Raw genomic sequence first — 16,827 nt, forward strand, 5'->3', positions numbered from 1 at the left:
TAGCGAATGGTTTTTGGTGCAACAATTTTGGAATGGTTTATATGAAGATTCTAGGAACATTCTCAATATGGGATCAAATGGAATGTTCACCGAAGTTGATGACAATCAAACATGGAACAAGATTGAGGAAATGGCGGTCCATAATTCACAATATAGTAGACCTCGCAAGGCTACTAGAGGAGGAAAGCATGAAGTGGACTCCGTTACTCAATTGGGTGCTCAACTTAGTGCTCACATTGACACAATCAACTTGAAGTTTGAGCAAGCTATGGCTAGACTTGAGGAAAACTCAAAATCATCGAAGCATCATGTCAATGCCATGACGGCATCCTCATCAATCTCAAGTGGGATATGTGAGAATTGTGGAACTTTGGGTCATGACCCAAGTGAGTGTAGGGGAACAACCGAACAAGTTAATGCTTTCCAAGCTTACAAAAGTGGTACCCCTTATTCAAATTTTTACAATGAAAACACCAAGTTCCATCCAAATCTCTCATACAAAAGCCAAAATGTTCAAAACCCTCAAACAACATACACTCCACCACCCATGAGAAACCAAAATCAAAGACCCTTTTACAATCAAAACCAAGGTTACCAAAATCAAAATCCATACAATCACCAAAATGACCAAGGTTTTGATGTCCAAAAAGCGGTCCTCCAAATGCAAAAGAATCAACAAGAATTTTTCACCCAAATGCAAAAAGATAGCCAAGCAAAAGAAACCACCATTAACAACATTCTAGCTCACACCAAGATGTTGGAAACACAATTGACTCAACTAGCATCTTCAAGCTCACAAAGACAAAAGGGGCAATTACCACCTCAAAGTAATCCCCCTAGACATGAAACGGTTAGTGCCATTCACTTGAGAAGTGGTACAAGGTATGAAGCATCGAAGAAGCAAGTTGAGGATGAAGTTGTGGAAGCTAGTGAAAAGGAAGAAATTGTGCAAAACTCCAAAGATGGAGAATCATCAAAAGAAGAAAGTTCAAAGAAAAGTGAAGACAAGGCCAAAGAGAAGGAGCCCATTGTGATTAGACTTCCTTTTCCAAGTCGTCAAGCCAAGCCCAAATTTGATGATCAACTTGGAAAGTTCATGGAGATTGTGAAGAATTTAGAAGTCTCAATTCCTTTCACGGAATTAATCAACCACGTTCCGGCCTATGCAAAGTACATGAAAGATATCCTCACAAAGAAGAAGTCGATCCAGAAACTTGAGACTATCGCCTTCACTAAGGTGAGTAGTGCAATACTTCAAGGGAGTTCACCTCCAAAGTTAAAGGATCCGGGAAGCTTCTCAATACCGTGTACCATTGGCGACACGACGATCAACAAAGCCTTATGTGATCTAGGGGCTAGTGTGAGTGTCATGCCGTACTCGGTAAGTAAAAGGTTGGGAATGGGAGAGCTTAAATGCACCAACATCACACTCCAAATGGCCGATAGATCGACGAAGACACCATTAGGGATATGGGAAGATGTCCCCGTGCGAATTGGGAAGTTTTTCATCCCGGTGGACTTTGTCATTGTTGATATGGAGGAAGATTCCAACATTCCAATCATCCTAGGAAGACCTTTCCTACACACCGCCGGTGCGGTGATTGATGTGAAACATGGAGAGCTCACTCTAGAAGTGGGAGATGAAAGCATAACTTTTAATCTTGACAAGACCATGAGAGCTCCTCGTTTGCATGAGCCATGTTTCATGATTGATCATTATAGCCGAAAAGATGAAAGGAAGAAATCGGAACTCCAATGGAGGAAGAAAATTGAAGATGCTCCATTCAAAGAGCAAGTGAATTGTGACAAGGAGAGCTTGCAAAGCTCATCAAAATCAACCAAGGAAGAAGAGGATGGCCTCATTGGCCAAGAGAAGAAATTGGGAGAGTTGTCTCCATCTAAGCAAGAGATTTTCAATGATCAACTCAATGAAGTTTGTGGTCTTTGGGACGACGAGTTTGAAGGGATTTTTAATCCCTACATTGGGCATGCCATCGATCATGATCAACAACAAGGGCCACGGTCTATTGAGGACCTCTACCATAATAATGAACAAGCTTTTGATTACTTTTTCAAGGTGTTGAGCAACATCAACAACACCTTGAAGATGCCCCCTTGACATCTCATCAAGAATGAGAGTTTGGTGGAGTCCTCCCTAAACCACCACTTGTAAATATTTCTAACTCCCTAACTTACATTTCAATTCTTGTATTGCATTTTTGTCATTTTTGGATTTTTATTTACTTTGATCAAAATAATTGTCGTGTACGAGAGAAGTGAGGGAGGGACTAACAACTTCAATTGATGTGTAGTGCTTTACCTTAGTGTGGGGATGGCAATTGCTTAGGCTATCCATGCCTTAGTAATGCCCCCACAATGAAGAACACAAGCCTTGAAAGAAAGAATGGAAGAATGAAAAAGGGAAATGCATTGTGCACGAATGGAATGAATCCGGGTACAAAGGACCAGAATCCGAGCGGATTCCAGAGAATCCGCCCGTCTTATGCAATCCGAGCGTCCTACACAAAAGACGCCCGTCTTGAACTGAACTGAAATTTGAAATTTTCTCGATTGTTAAAGAATCCGAGCGGATTCCCAAAAATCCGCCCGTCTTGAAGAATCCGGCCGTCTTGTCAAAAAGAGACCGTCTTTTTGTTGAGGAAAACAAGCAAAAATCTGGACTGAAATCCGTCCGTCTTTGAAGAAATCCGCCCGTCCCGTGATCAGACAATCCGAGCGGATTGTACCAAATCCGCCCGTCTTTAGGCGAGCTTTTGCAAAGATTGAAGAAGCAGAATCCGCACGGATTGTGTCTAATCCGCACGGATTGCCCCTGCAGTTTTGAAAATTTCGGCCTCTTTATAACCCCTCCCACCTTCATTCATTCATTCATTCATTCATAAACACTACCCACAACATCAAAACCCTCATCCTCTCCATCATAAAAAACAAAAACCCTCAACAACATTCAACAAAAACAAATCAAACCACCCTTCCAACAACAATTTAATCACTCAACCTTCAACAAAAATCAAAACCAAGAACAAAATCTTCAACCTTTGAGTCGATTTTTGTTTTCATAAAGGCAAAGCCTTTCACCTTCAAATCGATTTGGGCATCCTACATATTGAAGATTTTTTCATTCTTTTCTTGGTTAAGCTCATCAATGGCAAGGACTAAGGGTGCAACAAAGGCAACCAAGGCACCAAAGGCTAAGGCACTCTCACAAAGGCAAAAGGCTCTTCAAACAAAGAAAGCTTTGGCTATGGTGGTGGCAACACCAAACTTGGAAGTACAACAACAACAACCTTCTATGGGACCATCAACATCCTCTACTCCGGTAATTAATCAACTTTTGCATTATCCGGAGGTAACTTTTATTTCCGATACCCATAGAAATACCTTTGTCAAGTTTGCTATGAAATCTATTCAATCCACCAAATTCATATGTAAAGATGCCTTGGAAAAATTGGGTGTTCTTGAACAAACAAAAGCCTTTTTCAAAGCCATGGGGTTGGAGAAATTGTTTGAAACAAAGGAATTGACATACCCCTCCCTTGTCTTGGAATTTTTAAGTTTTTTGAAAGTCACCAAAGTTGAGAATAGGGAAAATATCGAGTTTCGTCTAGCTAATGTTAGTAGACGCATTACCTTTAAGGAATTGGGTGAAATTTTGGGTCTTAGTGATGAGGAAAGTTATTTCAAGAGTTATGGAAAGTATGACCCCGAACCTCTTTGGGAGGCAATCTCCGGGAAGAAATTTGAGGATTTTCATGCATGTCGTGCTCTTTTGGTCCATCATCCGGGCATAAGAGTATGGCACAAGGTTGTGGGAAATACCATAATTGCTAGGAAAGACACCAATCATTTCACAAGACTCGATTTTATTCTCCTTGAATCGGCTTTGAATATCGGAAGAATTCACACCAAGCCTTACAATTCCTTGAGGCTATTGGTTGATAGATGGCTTAATGTTGATAATGGGAAGAAGGGCACGACCGTTATTGTCAATGGCGGGCTAGTCACGGTCCTAGCTAAGCACTTTGATCCTAATTTCAATAAGGATAAGAAGTATAAAGCAAAGGAAGGTGGCCATCTTATTGATATGCACATTATGATTAACAAGTTCAAGTGGGTTGCCCATAACCCCCTTGACACTAAATATGGATGGCTAACTAGTGAAGCTAGATCGTTCACCTTGCCCTCGAAGATTTGTCGCCTAAGCGTCCACCGGACCAATTATCTACTTCCCCTTTCCGAAGAAGCCGAGTATATCATTCAACAACAAAAGGGTGATCTTGAAACCCCCTCCTCTTCCATTATCATACCACCTTACCCCTTTGAGTATGAAGAGTTCAAGCCGGAAGGAATTGAAATTGGGAAAGACTATGTGACTCTTCTCATGCAAGCAATGCACAAGCAAGCCCATGAAGATCGGAAAAATGCGTATTTGGCTCAATATCCGCCCCTCCTACATCTAGCTAGGCAAGGACTCCTTGATCCATCTTGTCCTTTGCCTAGTTGGGCGGATAGAGAAGTCTTATTTCCGGGTGCATCTAGGGACGTGGTGGGAGATAATGAGGTTGTTGGAAATGATGAAGAAGTTGATGATAATATTGAGGAAGAAGCAATGGAAGGAGAAAGAGATGGTGAAGATGATGATGAGCAAGATGAGGAAGAAAGTGAAGAAGCAAATGACAAGGAAAGTGGCAATGTGACCACTTCTCATGAGGGAAGTGGTGATGATGATAGCATGATGGAAGACTAGCAAGCCTTGGAGACTCCTACACTCCCATGGTTTGTTTATATCCCTTTGTATTTTATTTCATTTTGATCATTGTTGGTTTAGTCCTAGCAACATCAAAGGACTCACACCTCGGTACCATTGAGGTGTTCTTATTGTTCCCATTTGTAAAATCCAAAATGACAAACTAGTTTCATGCATAACATAGTGTGTGCATGAACTATACCCATCCTTGGACATTAGCAATAGTGTCTCACTCGGTTTGGGGAAGTTAATGCATACACAACGGGAGGTAATCTAAATTATCCTCTCCGTCATAACAAAAACCATGCATCATGTAGTGTAGCTTAATATAGAATTGCATTTAGTATAGAAATCATGCATCATCTTTGCATAATTTCCATCATTTTGGCCATTGAGGACAATGCCCATATTAGTGTGGGGATGGGAATTCTAACATTTAACTCTTATTCAAAAACCCATAAAAATTGAAAAATTTCAAAAATCATAAAAATTGAAAAAATTGAAAACCCAAAAACAAGTTCATTTCCTTTGTACATATTGTCTTGTATATATTGTGTTTGTTTTATCCTTGTTCACATTGATTGACTACGCCACATCCGAGACATGAGGATATTGAAGACCGCATGGTATGATCTTTCCAATCTCCTTTTTCCTCTTTATGTTGATGACTATGTGGCTTTATTTTGATTGATGCGGTATAACAATGTGAATTTAGGACTTGCATTTAGTTTATATGTTATATTAGTTGGTAGAATCACTTGCATTAGGATGTTTATATGTTAGTTGCATCATGGCATGTAGTTTGCATGTTAGAAAAATTTTGCGAAACCGTCTACTTGGGAAGCTTGACAAGTGTATATAGGCCCTAGTAGATGCTTTTTCTTCTTAAGACTTTGCTTGTTAGAATACTTGTAAAACACCCTAGGATGTGTCATACTAGTATCCTTTGACCCATGGTTTAAGGCCTAGTCAAGAGTACCTTGTGGTGTGATAACTCCTTGGCTACCGTTTATTCCAAGGTGACCCTTGAAACCATGCATGCATCCATCATCCATGTTCTACCACATTGGGAATGGGCACAAAAAGAAATCAATTTGAGTTCAATGAAATGAAAAGTGAAAGAAAGTTTGCAAAAATGCATCAAATGAAAAGAGGAGCAAAAATAGACTCCTAAAGCTTCAAATACAAGGCACCCTCGTTACTAATTGGGGTGACTTTGAAAATGTTCAAAAAGAAATGCAAAAAGTTGTCAAGTATTGAAATGCCAAAAATCAAAAAGAAATGGCAAGAAAGTGTTCTCAAATGTCAAATGCCACATGAAATTGGGGGGAAAAACAAAAACAAAAGCAAACTCCCAAAATGAAACTCAAACATCTATTGATCCCTTTATCCATCATATCCATTTTTGTGCATGGTAGAGAGGGGACGACCCTTCTTCTTGTCTAGGCAAGACGGGGAATTCCGCGATCCTCCAGTATTTCTAACACCATAGGGAGTCTACTCTTGACAAAAGCATTTAACGATTGAGGACAAAGGTACCCTAGCTTGACACATTTTGGAGGTGATTTATTGGTATCCTTCTAGGCTTAGTAGTTTGAACAAATTGCATCTATGAAGGATTGTGTACCCTTGAATTGCTTCCCTTGTAGATAATTTCCGCCACTTGATGAGGGAGTGGCTATTCTTTTTGTAGATGCATCCATTATATGTTTTTGTGTGCTTAATATTTGGATGTGTCGCCATTTTGGCAAGACCCACCTTGCCTTGCAAGAAGGCATCCTACCTCATGGTTGTCTTGTTGTGAGTTGAAGGGGCGGAGTGAGACCCGCTAATTGTCTCATATCGGCTATATTATTAGGATAGGTTAGTATTGGTCCTAGTCTTTGTCACCTCTTTACTCGGGACGAGCAAAGGTTCGGTTTGGGGATATTTGATGTGACCATAATTGGCGCATATTTAGCCCCGAATTACCCTTGTTTCCATGCTTTTTAGTGCTTATTTGGGTCATTTCTTATCTTTAGTTCTTTGTTTTGCATATTCTTTGAGATTTTGATCCCTTGGTAGGAAAGGAGTAAGAATCTTGCATTTTCGTGGCAAAACAAGACTAAATTGATCAAATTCAATGACCAAGCATCAAGGAGGGACAAGATTAGAAGGCCTTTGTACATATCATAGTAGAAGAGCAATGTTGAGAAAGGATCCTTGAGTCCCCAAGGAAATCCCCAAGGAATTTATGAAGAAAAGGGAAGAAGAAGAAGAAGTATCACGCTGACTGACAATCCGAGCGGATTGTCGCAATCCGCCCGTCCCGCCTATCCACAATCCGAAAGCGCCCCGCTGGAATCCGCTCGGATTCCCCTCAACAATCCGCCCGGATTCCCCAGAATCCGTTCGGATTCCATCGCCCAAATCCGGCCGTCCCGACCCTAATCCGCCCGGATTCCTTCACAGCGCGGGTTGTCTTCTTCAAGCTACGAAAAGAGAAGCCCTTCTCTCCAAAAATACCGGCTTCTCCTTGCTCTACTTAAAAAGTGTAATTACTAGTTTAGCCCTTAGTTAACCCTAATGCATCCTCCCTAATTTTCACTATAAATACCCCATTAGTCTAATTAGAGGAGCATGTTCTTCTTATCAATAATTAGTGTAGTTAATATCAATCAAATCTCTCTTCAATATTGTAATCAAGTATTAATCAAGTTTTAATCCAAGTTTTAGTTCTTTAATCTCTCTTTTGTTCATCCTTTATTTTGGGTAATTGAAGATTATTTGGGTTATTATTGGGAGATTGACAACCTCTCAATCTAGCATTCAAGTACTTCTATTATTCTTGCTTTATTATTGGAATCATTAGTAGGTATAATCTCTTAATCCCTTTTTAATTATTGTTAATTACTTTCATTTATTCATCATGTTTCATATTGTTGGTATGATTGACAACCTTGCTAGCATGATCAACATGATAATGAGTGAGTAGTCTCTTAGCTAGGGTTAATGGGTGATTAGGAGAAACCAACATGGGGAATGATTCATGCTTAAATTAATATGCTTTCATATCTTATTTGCTTGCTTGTTTTGATCTCAACTCATGCACATGTTATATTTGATGAAATGCTAAGCCTATGAATCCTTGCATTTACTATCATCTCCTATCTTTTCAATGAGACTTGTAAGACATAACCCAACTCGAGTCTCATTAGACCATGCATGTTGTTGAGTAGGGAAGATTAAGTCGACTTGTAGGTGTTGTACAATCTAATCGATTCGGCTCCGGGACCCAAACTATCCTAGGATTGTAAGATATAACCCAACTCAATCCATCACAACAATAATTGCTTGCTTATAATTTGAGAACATGTTTGTATGATCATATCCCATGATTCTCCTATGATCCCATGACACCCTAGTGCCTTTAATCAATTGTTTACACCCCTTTTTATTCATCTTGCTTGTTTATTTTCATTGTTATTCTAATTTAGTAACCTTCTACATCAACCCAATTTGTGACACCCCTTAGACACCACTAGTTACAATAGAAATCTCATTTCAACTCCCGTCCCTTGGGATCCGACCTTTACTTGCCTCTTTACTAATTGTAGAGTTGCTTGTTAAGCTATAAATTGTGTTTTGATTCGACCGTGACCAACGACCACATCTATTTATTTGTGAATGCAAAACGGACCGATCAATTTCATATGATTGTGTCAAATCCTTAGATTGTTGTCATTGACATTCATTTGCATGATCACATGATTCTTCATAGTGGCATGACATAGATAGACATTTGTATTGTTAAAGCTAATCTTGTGTTTTCACAATGTCTGTGGTGAATCATATGGTGATTTTCGCCCATATAGGGAGCAGTGTTGACATGTAGGACTTGCGTATATTAGCTCGGAGGCTTTGGGGAGCGGTCTTCACTTTTAGCATGTCATCACTTTTGTTATTCTAGATTTTTGACATTTTTTACTCCGTTTCATTTATGATGGTTTGTATTATTGGGGTAGACATGTGCACCTCTTAACTTGTAGTAAGTTAATCCAACTTGGCTACTTGTTTATCTTAAGTTATGGACTTGAACTACTTATCTTAAATTATTTCATACTCGTTTGTTCGCACTACACACTTGGGAAACCAAGCATGTGACATCTCCATGGGTCGGGGCGGCCTAGAGGATAGGTCCCGACTTATGGGGGTGTTACAGAACGTGGCTTTCAAAACCGCTGCATGTCTACAGATCGGCGTGTAAGTGGCCCATGTCCACATCACTTCTTAATTAGATAAGAGTATGATCCATTTAGGAGGGCAAAATGCACAATAAGAAGACAATGTTATATTGTTTGTCCAAAAGTATTTTAACTCGGAATTACAATAATTTGAATATACCACCACTTTTTAATTAGATTATTATATTATTATTGTTTTTATTTTTTATTTTTATTTTTAAAAAAGCCGCAACTTTTATTAAGATCAAATCAATTTTTACAAGAAATTGGTGGGTAGCCGAGACCTTATAGTGATCTATTTTAAATTGACTAATATAATAGGGTTATTTGATATGAATAATCCAAACTATCCCTCACTTTTTCAAATTAATCCAAACTATGCTTTAACCCAGAATAATCTGAATTACACCCTTATTTTTATTACAATGAGCCGGATAACAACCTATCTATTCCTCATGTCACACTTAAAAAAAAAACTCTCAAATTATACAATACTAGTATGTTGCCCGTGCGTTGCACTTATTTACTTTTCTTATATTATTGATTCAATTTATCACATCATACAAAGCGTATATATATATATATATATATATATATATATATATATATATATATATATATATATAGTATTGAGTATATAAAATGTATTACATGGACAACATAATAGAAGAACTTGCTTATATTGCGTCAAAATAGTTATGTAGTATTAACGAGTTTTTTTGTATGCACTTTTCTATTTAGGCTGCAACACATTTCCAAAGTTGAAAGTTGATAACCCTTACGCCCGATTCTTCAAGTTGGCCAATAACGATAAACCTTTCATAAGAAAACAAAGTTACAACGCATTTTTTCATACATAATATTGTATACCTCATATAATTGAAGTAATAGCTTTTGTTATTTGAAATACGTGCCTTTAGAGCCTTAGATATTACAAAGAGCGGAGTATATAATTTGATTAAGGGGAAGTGTTTGTAAGTGATATAATTTTGTGGTGGATAATGTTATCAAAATAGAAGTTATTCATATTTTTAGTTTACCTTAGAAAATTTTGATGATATTATGACTTCTTAGTTCCTACTTTTTTAATCTCGAGATGATAATGTTCAATTAAATAAGTAAGTGCGTAGTGTTTCGAAGCTTTGAGATTGAGCATTACATAATACATAGGATATATATGTGCTAATAATATTACAACTTGGTTTGTTGTTTGTTAACAGTGAATTACCTTTTCCCGAAATTTTTAGGATTTACTAAGAAAAAAATGAAATATTCATAACAATTGTTAACAAAATTGAAAAAGTTGTGGCATACTTTTCCTATGAATTTAAAATATGAGATTGATTTAATTATTATTAATATGTACAAATCGATTAGCCTCTTTTGTAGTTCAAAGTTTGTATCATTACTCCATAGTGCTTTAGTTTTTTCGCCTCTTTTACTTTGTTAATTAATGAAGCTCTTTTCTCAATTGTTAGCTCTAGATAATTATTTTATTTTTCTGATCATAGAGTGACTGCAATAAAATTGAGTCAAACTGAATTTAAACTTCTTAAAGTAATGCGGTAGGATTGTAAGGTTAGTCGTAAATTTGTTTGTTTTTAGTTTAAATTCATTCTAAACTTTTGTTTAAAAAGTATTGATACTTTAGTTTAAATCAAAGAGACAAAGATGTTCAATTCTGAGTCGATTTAAATTCATTCAACTTTATGTTTTAGGGTATGGTGAAATTGGTCTAATTTTGATTCGGTACAAAATGATTACGGCTACGCATTTCATGTCTTCAATCATATTGAAATTAGGATATTCAGGATCGATATTTTAGATTCAAGGTTATTATGCCGTATCTAAAATTTGTACCGTTACGTAGTGAACAAAAAAACCCCGTGATTTTCACGGTTACAACACTAGTTGAAAATAAAAAGCTTAGAGATTACGTGGTGGGGTAAGAGGTGGGGTAGGGGGTGAAATAAATGTTTTGTTTCCCTAAAAATGAGGAGCCAATAACATTTCTCTAAGTGTTTTGGCTTTCATAGAAAGGGGATTTAAAGACTTAATCCAAGTATTTTTTTTCATTTTTTTTTGCGTACAACGTACCAGTAGTTGTTATAAAAATACTAATAAACCGTGACAAAATTTTAGTAAATTGTGGTAACTGGATATATATCGTGGCAATATATATATATATATATATATATATATATATATATATATAGAGGTAGGATCTGGTGAGAACGATCATGCGGTGAGAACGGTGAGAACGATAAGAGAATAAACAAAATTAGACGGAAACAAGTAAATATCCACTACACAAGCCCAACTTACGCACTAAACGGTTAAACCAACATTCTGAACCCACTATCATCCTTCCACTTTCACTCTCCTCTGTATTTTCCCTTCTCAATTTGCTTTTCATATGTGTATCTCATTTGTTACGCTACATTACTCATCCAAATCAATTACTTTGGTTTTCCCAAAATACTTCAATTTCCTAATCGATTAAAACTATTTTAATCAAATAATTACTTCAATTTACCAATTAAGTGATGCTTTTTTTTAATCTACATAGGCCGTCGTTTCTAACTCCGTTGACCACCTGACAAGCCTACCCCACATCGCATCCTTTTTCCGGCAATATTCTACACAACCTCGATCCAGCACAGACAGTCGGCGAAGCAAACCTAGATGGTGGTGCATTCCGATTCCATCTTCATGTCGAATTCATCTATTAATTAAGAATCTGCCATTATCACATTTGCTTTCTCCATCCAACCATAATCAGATCCATCACTGTTAGCTAATCGAAATTAGTGTATCTAGTTTATATATTGATGTATCTCAAACTAATTTTTATGTACCTAGTAACTAATTGTGTGTATCTATGTTAAGATACATTGAAATAGTGGCTAGATACATCAAAGATTAGTGTACATACATACAAAATTAGTGTAGATTAGTTTTCGTCGACGACTTGTCTGCCACTCGTGTGAATGTCCTTGGTTTATTCACTGGTGGTGTGTGGTGATTTTTGCAGGTGAACCAGTTTGTTTTTATTGGAAGCGAAATAAGATCCATGGTAGTTGAGGGAAGCATCACGTCGTCGACATTGGTAATTGAGGGACCATCATCGGTCGAATTTCAGAGTTGGACTCTGGTCTGTGTTAAATTCACCAGAGCACTTTCGATTCAGCGTCGGCGGAGGGGAGAACGAACGGGGAATAGTTGCTCGTGGGTGGCGTCGGGGCAATGCGAGTCTTTGAGCGGCGGCGGTCGACGACGGTGACGGATTTAATGTCAGTGGGGACGGCCAAAAGTTGGACTAATTGTGGATGTCATGTGGAGTATTTATGAGACAGGCTCACTGTATTACAGTAGTGTTTGCGTGGGTATTTTTCATTTTGTAAACGTTTATTAATAAGGTCGTTCTCACCGAGTGTTCGTTCTCACCGGATCCTAAATCTATCTATCTATCTATATATATATATATATATATATATATATAGTCAAGATCCGGTGAGAACGATCATTCGGTGAGAACGGTGAGAACAAGCTAATTAGCCCATATAACGTAACTCCCTGGCCTGCCATCCCTTTATCTCGTAAAATAAAATTTCAAAAAAATCTCTGCCATTCCATCTCAACTTCCAAGACACCTCCTATCACCTGCCGTCACCGGCATAGGCGCCGACCACTACCAACGCCGATAAGTCACTGACAATCATTCCCAACGCCGGCGAAGCTCAGGCGATACAATTGAACACCATGAAACCCTACATTTCGAATTCCCAAATCCCAGATCCCAGATCTCAATTCTCAATTCTCCTTCCTCCGATTTTGAACCATTATTTTAGCACCACTGTCACATTTGGTTTCTTCATCCAACCATCATTAGATCCACCATTATCGGCGATAATCGAAATTAGTGTATCTGATTTATAATTTGATGTATCTCAAACAAATTTTGATGTACCTAATAACTAATTGTGTGTATCTATGTCAAGATACCTTAAAATAGTGGCTATATACATCAAAGATTAGTGTGCATACATTAAATTTTAGTTTCGATTAGTTGTCGTCGAACGACTTGTGCGCCACTCCTGTGAACGTCGATTTATCGTCATCGGTGAGCCATATTACAAATTCCACCGTCGCTGCCGCTGTAATGAATGTAATTAGGAGGGAGGTCGCAGTTGGATCAAGCTGGCATCATCGTCATCGAAACAGGTGTGGGGATGTGTGTTGAATGATTTCGTCTTTCGTGTGGGAGGTCGAGTGGAATGGTGCAAGGTGGTGTTGTACTGCCGGTGTGATGGTGGGTCGGTGGCGGTAACCGGCAACTTGTTTGGCGGATGCGGGATTTTATGCTCAAGCCATGGCGGTTCGATGATGATGTGTTGATGATGATAATATATGCGATGATATTTGTGGGTGAATCTGGTGGTGATTATTTGTGAAGGTGAGGATGGGTTAATGGTGGATGACATTAATAATGGAGATCAAGGGGTTTGTATAAATTGGAGCTTGCTTAGTCAATTGAAAATGGCGAAGAGGAAGATGTAGCAGGGAGTAATGAATTTTGGTAAACAAAAGTAATAATCAAACTTTGACTTTGTTGACATGATTACATTCTCTCACGTGACCCCCGTCTCAACTTGTTTGGCGCGCGTGTAGTTTTTGGTTATAAAGTTCGTTCTCACCGGATCCTAAATCTATATATATATATATATATATATATATATATAGAGAGAGAGAGAGAGAGAGAGAGATTGGATTTGGTGATTTTGGTTCTTATGGTGAGTTGTGAGTTTGGAAAATCTCAGCCACTAGTTGTGAGTTTGGAAAATCTCAGCCACTAGATTATATTAGAGATGAATGGCCAAGATCTAATCTTACATGTCATATAAAATCACTGTCATTTACTTATTTTCTCTTTTTTTTCTAGTGTTACTCTTTTTTTTAAAAAAAAAAAAAAAATTTATCTCCTTTTGTACCTCGTGTTATTATGCATTTTTTTACAACTTTGATTTTTTTTTCTCTTATGTTTTTCTCTAATTTTCTCATTATGTTACCTTTTTTCTTTTTCTTTTTGTACCAAATTTTTTTTTCCTTGAATTTTTTTTACTCTTATTTTTTTACCTCGTGTTATTATGCTGTTATTGTGTTTTTTTACTTTGATTTTTTTTATGACTTTGATTTTTTTTATCTTTTTTTACCACATGTTATTGTTATTCCGCTGTTATTGTGATGTTATTCTGCTGTTACTTTGATTTTTTTTACGACTTTGATTTTTTTTTACCACGTGTTATTGTCTTTGTTACTCTCTTTCGTTATTCTCATTGTTATTGTGATGTTATTCAGGTGTCACTTTGATTTTTTTACTACTTTGATTTTTTTTACTACTTTGATTTTTTTACTCTTTTTTTTACTGCATGTTATTGTGTTGTTATTCCGGTGTCACTTTGATTTTTTTTACGACCTTGATTTTTTTTCTTTTTTTTACCACGTGTTATTGTGCTGTTATTCTACTGTTATTCTGCTGTTATTGTGATGTTATTCTGGTGTCACTTTGATTTTTTTTACGACTTAGATTTTTTTTTCTTTTTTTTTTACCACGTGTTATTTTGCTGTTATTCTACTGTTATTCTGCTGTTATTGTGATGTTATTCCGGTGTCACTTTGATTTTTTACTTTGATTTTTACTTTTTTTACCGCATGTTATTGTGCTGTTATTCTGGTGCTATTGTGATGTTATTCTTGTGTCACTTTGAATTTTTTTTACTACTTTGATTTTTTTTACTACTTTGATTTTTACTTTTTTTTTTACCGCATGTTATTGTGCTGTTATTCTGGTGCTATTGTGATGTTATTCCGGTGTCACTTTCAGTAAAACAGAAACAACAAATATCAAACTTTACATTTGCCTCATAAAACAGAAACCAACGAATACTTATTCACCACCTTGAATGTCTTTACCTTTGCGCTGCAGTTAGCTCGTATTGAATCGATTGCTAACTCAGCTGGTTAATAATGTGTAATCTAAGTTACATTTCAATCTTTGTATCTCCACTTTAGCTTCTTCTAACTCTTCATGTACTTTCTCCATTGTTACTTATACCTCAAACTCACTAGCTTTCAGATTTACATAGCTAAGCAACCTGAGAACACTGAACACCCTTTAAATCACTTACATTACTCAACCTTTCCTCCTCATATTCAACAAATTATAATCATCACCATATACAACAGGATAACTGGTTTTGTTTTATTTTACTTTTCCGAAATCATGAAAAAAAAAACATCCAATTAATCCTAAGAATCGCCATTGCGGAAATCGAAAGGCGAGCATCATACATTAATTCAGCCCACCATCAAACCACCAAGCTCGCACCAATCCCGCTCCCGAAATCGAAAGGCCCGCCAAGATCCGACTCTCCTCCGCTTTGATTCTCGTTGTGGCCCGATGCGCACCACCAGGTGCCTCTCGTTCTGCACCACAGACCGCTTCTTCAATGTTGTATAGTATATAAACAATTAGTCATTAAAATAGTAATAATAACAAAACTAGTTCAGAAATTAATTAATTTCCGATGAACTTACCAGAACGAGCTTTTTAATCTTGTCTTGTATCAAAGGTAATTAATTTCCGATGAACTTACAAGAATGATCAGTATATGTATATCTTTTTGTACCCGAAGATCCATGACTTCTCATGAAAGCCTCAATATCAACATCTCCTTCTTTTGACGAGCGCCTTCGTTTGACATAGCAGAGTACAACTAGGAGCATACACACCTGACACCCCTGTTACCGAGAAACAAGCTGCAAGACAATCGAAATAGAAGCCTTTAGAGAAAAGATTACTTATTTACTCGTATCTTCTCTGCATCGAAATAATCTGATTTATTCCCGTCATCCCACACCACCATTGCTTCTCCTCCATTAAAATAGCAGCAGGCCACCGCGAACCTGACATTCGAGCGCTTCTCGCAATACCCAGATAAAAAATCAACTTACCCAATATCAGTCTATCTAATTCGAATTAAACAAAACCCAATTTGGGATTTCAGCTCAATCAGATGATAAATAAACTCCGGCGATTTTCGGTGGTGGCTGTGTTAGGGAGAGGAGTTGATAGGGAAAGACGGTGATCGAGATCTTTGAAATAAATTGAGATTTTTTTTTGTTTGGGTTTATCGAAAGAGAGGTGGGAGGGGTTATCTAATTATGTTTGAGCGTAGAGTAGTGCTTTGATTTTTGTCGAGTTATTTTTTGGTTCGTTGATTTAATCTCAGCCACTTATTTCTTTTCATCTAATGGCTAAGATTTAACCAAACACAAACTCACAACTCACCGTAAGAACCAAACTCACGAGATCCCGCCTTATATATATATATATATATATATATATATATATATATATATATATATATATATATATATATATATATATATATATATATATATATATATATATAGTAATAAGATCATCTAGTTCACCTCTTACATTTGAGTCCATAAGTCTCATTGTGAGCCTTTGGATCTTGAAAATGAAGGGATAGGATGAAACACAAAAAAGTGGGTTAATCCTCTAATTTTCTTTCTCTTCCTCTAATTTTCTTATTAACTCCATTATTTCTCATCACTAAACATTAACCTCTCATTATCACATCTCCTCATTCTCTCTCTATATCTCACTTCTCCATATTCTCTAAAAAAACCCAAAAAAAAAAAAAAAAACCCAAAACACAAACAAACAAATAAAAACCCAAAAATCCAAATAAATCAATTACTCATCTATTCTTCATTCACCTAACACCACCCACCGGACACCACCAC

The 16,827-nt window shown here is 37.0% G+C and overlaps 1 long non-coding RNA gene across 1 annotated transcript; it reads right to left on the reverse strand.

Annotated features, from left to right (window-relative positions):
• Positions 1-14,916: 14,916 nt before the first annotated feature.
• Positions 14,917-16,227, reverse strand: LOC141645975 (uncharacterized). Its single transcript, XR_012545244.1, has 2 exons — positions 15,589-16,227; positions 14,917-15,477 (listed from the first exon to the last, which is right to left on the reverse strand). It is a non-coding gene; the product is annotated as an uncharacterized LOC141645975 (long non-coding RNA).
• Between the last annotated feature and the right edge of the window lie 600 nt (positions 16,228-16,827).

The sequence above is a fragment of the Silene latifolia genome, chromosome 3 (assembly GCF_048544455.1).
Source record: "Silene latifolia isolate original U9 population chromosome 3, ASM4854445v1, whole genome shotgun sequence".
NCBI classification, from domain to species: Eukaryota; Viridiplantae; Streptophyta; class Magnoliopsida; order Caryophyllales; family Caryophyllaceae; genus Silene; species Silene latifolia.